General features: G+C 32.7%; 1 protein-coding gene across 2 annotated transcripts in view; it reads right to left on the reverse strand.

Moving 5' to 3' along the window:
• Positions 1 to 451, reverse strand: part of LOC112679792 (rho GTPase-activating protein conundrum) — a 53,257-nt gene extending 52,806 nt beyond the window's left edge. The window contains exon 1 of one of the 2 annotated variants that reach the window (XM_025549712.1): positions 133 to 451. The gene's annotated coding sequence lies outside the window, so the exon portion shown is untranslated. Of the gene's footprint in view, positions 1 to 19 lie in introns of both variants that reach the window. The other variant, XM_025549711.1, reaches the window with a different exon arrangement.
• Between the last annotated feature and the right edge of the window lie 6,915 nt (positions 452 to 7,366).

Genomic DNA, 7,366 nt, shown 5'->3' on the forward strand with positions numbered 1-7,366 from the left:
AAAAAAAAGTATTTCTTACTTGAAGTAGTTAATGGTTCATCAACATCACGACGTACGAATTGTATTTAAAAGCTATCTCGAATCTTAAAATCTTATCTCGCAGATAATATACATCTGTAGGTGCCCACTTACTGTTGAGTTACGACAGCGATGGGTGGTGGACACGGCGAGTTACCGGTCTTTCGACCAATCACTAGAAAATGCACATTTAAAAACCTCAGTCCCCGAAAGAACGAAAACGCAAGGAGACTATTTGGTGGAAAAATAGTGCGACCTGGTGATGCAAAAACAAACACCAAACACTCGTCAGATTCGAAATGATAATAATAATGTGCACACCGAAACGATCCGAAAAACGAACTACAGGCGACGGAGAGACGGACGGACGGCGCGCGAGATACCAACGACGACTACGCGGTACGGAATGCGGCCACCAACTAAGCGTATAATGTAATGAATAATGCGGTGTGTGGCATGTGCACCGGTGCCGCCGCCGCCGCTGCCGCCGCTCAACAGGTAATATTCAGGTTAAGATGGGCACAGCCGTATGGGCGATCGGGTGACCGGGTGGGACGTAACGATATTCCACGAGGATAAAGAAAAAAACAAAATTATAAACACTGCAGCACATATTATTATTATATATATATATTTTATAGGTACCTGCAAGACAGGTATATCCGAAATACGAAGCGAATGATGGATAAAACACACGTCTGGGGGGTGGTGGGTGGGGGGAAAGCGAAAGAGACGAAAAAGTATAGGGAAAAATCAAAACACAAAGAAACCACCCTTCGGCCGCGGTTACGAGTAGTTAGTAGTACCTACGAGTGCAGACGGCGGTATTTTGTTATACCCGTCGAAAGACTTTTATATTACATGTACGGTCGTAGTGCACGTGCAGCTCGTACAGAAGCCACCACCGGCACACTGCTATATTGCGCGGCGGACTGTTATCATTGTTACAGTGTAACAAAAATATTATTAATAACAATAATACACAATAAACAATAATAAATACATATTACATTTATTATGACGTCGGGACGGCATACGAAAATATGACAACGTATTCTCGGTCATGATATGTTTTACGACGCTACGGATTCGTGCAGTAATAATAATATGTGCCGCGTAGGTATCGCGGTGCTGTATGCAACGTTTTCAACGCGTACAACAATGATAATGCGTGCCTGTATCCGAACCGTACGACGACAACGGAGTTTATCTGCCGACCATGATTTCACACTCGCGAACGCGAAATTCTCGGCACTGAAATTTACAATAAAAACATTTTCAACATTTACGAGTAAAATAATACGTCATAACGATGCATGCGTGAGTGTTCCGTTGTTTACATCGTCCTGATCCGGACGAGACCGGCAGCAGCCGCATGAACGTCTAATCTCGGTAACGTCCCGCGGCATTTCGATTTCCCACCGTCGTCGTCGAGTGAATTCGAAGCGACGCGGTTTTCAATCCGCACCATAACAATATTTTACCGATTACAATACGATTACAAAACACCATTTACTTTGCGAGTGCGTGAGAACGTGACACGTCGATGGTTTTTGTTCGATTTCACAGTCTTTGCTCAGATAAGTGTTCGAATGTGTTTAAATAATATGTTTTTAGTCGGAAAATAATAATAATTTACGATACTTACAACAGTTCTGCGGCGATAGAAACAAAGGAACGCAATAATTCCCTCCTCACCGCCACCAACGAATTCCTTGTATTACAATACCGCGGGTACAGTATATGCACGATTGCTGTAACAGTCAGTTGGTTATTTTACTATTACCGTCAAATATTATGTACATATTGTAATCAATGATATAACACATCACAACAATAACGATGATTAGACGTCAAAATCTTTTGCAGTTTACTCGAAACCAAAAACAATACTGAATCGGAGTCTTGTTCGATTGAAAGTAAATCGTGTTTAAATGTACGGACTACTACTGTATAACGATTGAATAATGATCGATTTGGTTGGCTGAAATAATAGTAATTAATTCGTCGAAAAATACTCAATGCGGCAGTCCATAAAATTGGTTACAAGACAATAATTATAACTTGTCAAGCGAATAAAAATCTCACAAAATAAATTGCATTCGATAACTAATAATTTTTACGTAATAGTTCATATTTGATTGACTTTTATATTTTATATCACTCGTCACGTATGAACAAAAAGTTCAAGCGTTGTACTATTATTATTGTTTATTACCACTGTATGATTTATCGGAAAAGCATCGATAAAAACAATTCTGGGAAATTTTAAATTTCTCCCAAAAAAAGTGTAGCCATAGGTACATGTTTTTTGTAGAATTTAACCACAGTATTTATAAGTATATTTATTTTTTTACATAATAATATTAAGAAAATCTAGATATTTATTATTATATTTTGCAATGTTATTCAGTATTCATAAATATTATCATTGTTAAAATGTGTTCATTTTCAAAACAATTTTATTGATTGTTACTCGTTTGTTATAAATTTGTATCTATTTATATTTTAATTATTAATTTGAAAAAAAAAATCATGAGCTATGTATAAAATTAATTTAATCATTTAAGTAAGTTACATTTTTTTTATAAATTATCATCATAAATTTATGGATTATATATAAATACATATATTCATAAAGCGGCCATCTAACCATCAATATTACTAATAGTAAACGGAATACTGGCAGTAATATTGATCGTATGATGTGAGTGCAGTATTGATGTACTCTCAAGATTAATTAATTTATATATTTATTTTTTTAAATTTTTATTTTAATTAAATAAAGATTCGTTGACACTGCTGTTCATCAGCGATTGTACCTTCACCAGTCGAATACCAAACAAGCTGAATATTGACAATAATCTATACTGACCATGTGAGCAATACACTGTCAGTAATGTAAATACTGTTAATAATTATACTGTTAGTAATACTTTTCGTGTGTGAATCACTTAAATTTGGGTTAAATAGTTTATATTTAAAATTTGAGTCTAATTACAATTTCGAATTCATTTTGCTGATGAGAAACAAAATGATAAACGGTTACTTCGTACGGCATATTGTTAAAATCAGCCTCACGTGGTGAATTTTTACGATTAAAATAATTGGAATAGGGAAATCGCGTCACACAAAAGTTATTTCTATGATATACAACGTAAATTACGAAAAAAAGAAGATCTTAAATTTCATACAATTATAATAAAATAGAATTTTAATTGCCTTACTATAATGTCCTAGGATAAAAGAAAAAAAAAAGATAAAATGTTTGCCAATAAACTTCTTCTTCTTCTTTTTCTCCTACATCTCTCTCCCAACTATTTTGGGTCGGTCACTCTTGTCCTAAAGCTCCATTCGTCTGAATTTTCTACATCCCCTACGCATACACCAACAAATATACGATTAAAAAAATATATATAACAAGAAATATATTATAACATATATACGATTAAAAAAATATATATAACAAGACATATATACCATAATATCATTCTGAATCGTATCCAACTATCTCTTTTTTGGTGTTCCTCTTCCTCTTTTCCCTTCAACGTTCATTTTCATAACAATTCTTACTACATTTGTTTCCTCTCATCTTGTCCACTATAGACGCTACATCAATACTACCTCTCACATATTCGTTCCTTATTCTATCTTCTCTTGTCACTCCACTCATCCATCTAAGCATTCTCATTTCCGCAACACTCATACTCTGTTCTGTTCTCTTGTCAACCGTCCAACACTCTTAACCATATAGCATAGTTGGTCTCACTACGCTCTTACAAAATTTACATTTCAGCCTCATTGGAATTCTCTTATCTCATAAAACGTCCGTCGTTTCTCTCCATCTCATCCAACCATACTAAAACCTATGTTTTACATCCATGCTAAAACCCTCGTCCTTTTGTACAAAATGTTGACCAATAAACAATAAGATAAATTTGTACTATATCAATCCACCACTTAAAAATAGTATAAACCAACTGTGCTAAGAATAATTAAAACTACCAACCATAGTATAAACTGACCATGTGAGGTTAACCGTAAGAAGTAACCTAGAACCTCTATAAAGACATTTTTTTAATACCCATGTGACAAGTAAATAGTTAATATTATCAAATATTATAAAGTCAATAGTTACAAGTTATCGATATAATTTAATTTTGATCTGAAATTGCATATTCATTGTATACATTTGTACACTTATAATAAAAAAAATAACATAAACAACGTCGTCAGTATTCACAGCCAACGACATTCAATATCGTTAATAATATCATAAGTATAAATAACAAATAAAGAAAAATGTACTGCTTTTTAGTTAATTTTAACAATTTTACATTCAATCGCTCACAAAACACCGCTTGCGATTCAATTACGAGGTATATATGGTATAGAATATTACATACCTGTAGGTACCTATTATTATAATAAGGCTAGATCATATAATGTCACATTATAACTTATATACTCCAATCTTTCTCATTGCTCTTATAAAATCATGATTTCCAATGATACGTTCAAACATAACGATAACATTAATCATAATTATATATAATTTATAAAAAATGTAAATAATGAAGGAAAAAATGTAATGAGTACTAATGACTAATTTCTAATGAGTAATTAATGATTGTTTTCATTTTGATGTCGGAAAGGCTTAGGTACAGTACCTGCACATGTAATAAGTAGTAACTATAGGTATTATTACAACTAATAGGTTATGTATTATTCAATAACTCAAGTGTTATTCTTCTTACGTAAAAATATAATTTCTACGTCATAGTAGTCGAATCTTATATGTGTAAGACACTTGAAGTGTTGTTCCCATCGAAATGTTTGAAAATATTTTATATTGAGATACAATACCTTTTCACGGTTCATAGAGTGGTGGTATGGTTGGAGATCTTAATTTTAAATTAAATTTAAAATGATTTTAAAATGTTTGTCTAAAAGTTGATATCAAATTAATAAAAATTGATTAATAATATGAGTTGACGAAAAAATGTTATCATTATTCAATGACGTTAGCGTTCATAATAAATAAAAGTATGGTCAAAATATTATCGAGACTTTTTCCGATTTACGGATATTTTTTCACTATCACTTGGAGATATATATATACGCAAGATCACTATAACACGACTGCACCCACTTAACCTTTTTACATAGAAAAAACCCAACACAATTGCACTCCGTGAAATATAGGTGTTGTTCTTTTAACTATCTTCAAATAGTTCTAAAATAAAACTAAAAATTTAGATCGTGGCACAAAATCAAGGTCCTTTTTGTGGAAAAATTGCATCAATGCATACGTAATTGTCAATTTTATAATCAGAAAATTCAAAATGATCGATAACATTTTCAATTAAACACGAAAAGGATGCGCCAGGTAAAAACAGGTAAAAACGGTAAGGTGAACGCAATCGTGTTGCAGTATACAGCCATACAGAATACCAATAATTTTTCAAGTCTTGAGAATTTACGACGTTTATGTGATATGAACTTATGGGAGCACAACTGATTGTACGATTATAAAATACGTTATGTACTAATGTACACAACTATAATGTATACATTGAATATTTATTGTCCACTTAAATGCATTAACGGTTTAATAGTTTTACGCAGTATACCGAATCTGTAGTAGATCCCACATACGGTATATTGTAATATTATTATTATTCTATGACCTCAACGTTAAATTGATGGAAGCACGTGTATTAATTGCGATGTACTAGTGAACTGGTCAACATTAAGGCAGCTAATACCATTATAAGCTAACAGTGATATATGGGATTAATGACGCATACCTAACAGGCGATTATACGAGTAGGATTTAGGAAAATTAACAATTTTTACAATGCACTCGATCGACGTCTTGACGTTAAAGTGCGCACAACACTTTATCACACATCATCGATGATGATTACAATGATGATGGTATTATAAGTACAATATTGGATTTAATTAGAATTTCGATGTATTTTTTCAACCATTATAACTACAAAAAAACCGTTTGATAAAAGTAATATACAAAATAAATAAATTCGTGATCTAAACTGACTGACCATGTAGTTTTACAATTTTTATCGGTTAAAATCTTTTATTAAAAATATGAATAATACACTAAAATCGGTAAATTAATTATGATATGTAAAAAAAAATATAGGTATATATAATGTAATATAAAATATATAATATAGTATATACGTAGAAACGTCTGCGAAATATAACGCCAAACTCAATTCTACCATAACCCATAAATTTTATTTTTTGTTTTAATTAATTGTATGGGCTAATAAACATGCAACATTTACACGTTTGTGATTACAAAAGTCGTTACAAAACAGTCTTCTTCTTCTCCTTCATCTTTCTCTCAGTATTTGAGGTCGGCCAACCTTGTCCTAAACCTCCACTCGTCTCGATTATCTACATCCCCTACGAACATACTGACGAAACTCATATAATTTTCATCAGTTTCTAACCATTTTTTTTTAGTCTTCCTCTTCCTCTTTACCCTTCATATTTATAATAACTCTTACTGCATTTGTTTCCACTCATCTTGTTCACTATAGACGCTACACCAAACTACCTCTCACATATTCGTTCCTTATTCTATTTTCTCTTGTCAATCCACTCATCCATCTAAGCATTCTCATTTCTGCAACACTCATATTCTGTTCTATTCTCCTGTCAACCTCCCAATACTCTAAACCATATAGCATAGTTCGTCTGTTCGTCTCACTACATTCCTATAAAATTTACCTTTCAGTCTCATTGGAATTCTTTTAGCGCATAAAATGCTCGACGCTTTTCTCCATTTCATCAAACTTCACTTAATCCAATATTTTATATCCATGCCAAAGCTCCATCCTTTTGTACAAATGATCCAATATCATTAAAGTTCTCGACTTCACCTATCGCATCGCCACTTATTGTCATTGGTCTCCTCATACCCTCAACTTCTTGGTATCTCCTTAAAATCATACTCTGTATACTGTTTTATTTTTACTAATTCTCAATCTAACCTTCAAGGACTAACCTTCAGTTATCCAATATATTATTAACATCTTCCAAATTGTCTCCTACTAAACCTATATCATCAGCAAACATCATAAGCCATGGTACCGCGCCTGTATGTCTCTCGTAATTCTATCCATTACCACAGAAAATAAATAAGGGCTTAGAGCTGACCCTTCATGCACATCTACTCCTACGTTAAAATTTTCTATTACTCCATACAAACTCTTTATACTAGTTCTCGAACCTTCATACATATCCTGAATTAAATCTATATTTATTTTTGGGACCCCTTTTCTCATTAGTGCCTATTTTAAAACTTCTCTTG

Source organism: Sipha flava, unplaced genomic scaffold (genome assembly GCF_003268045.1).
Source record: "Sipha flava isolate LNK unplaced genomic scaffold, YSA_version1 168_pilon_pilon, whole genome shotgun sequence".
NCBI lineage: Eukaryota > Metazoa > Arthropoda > Insecta > Hemiptera > Aphididae > Sipha > Sipha flava.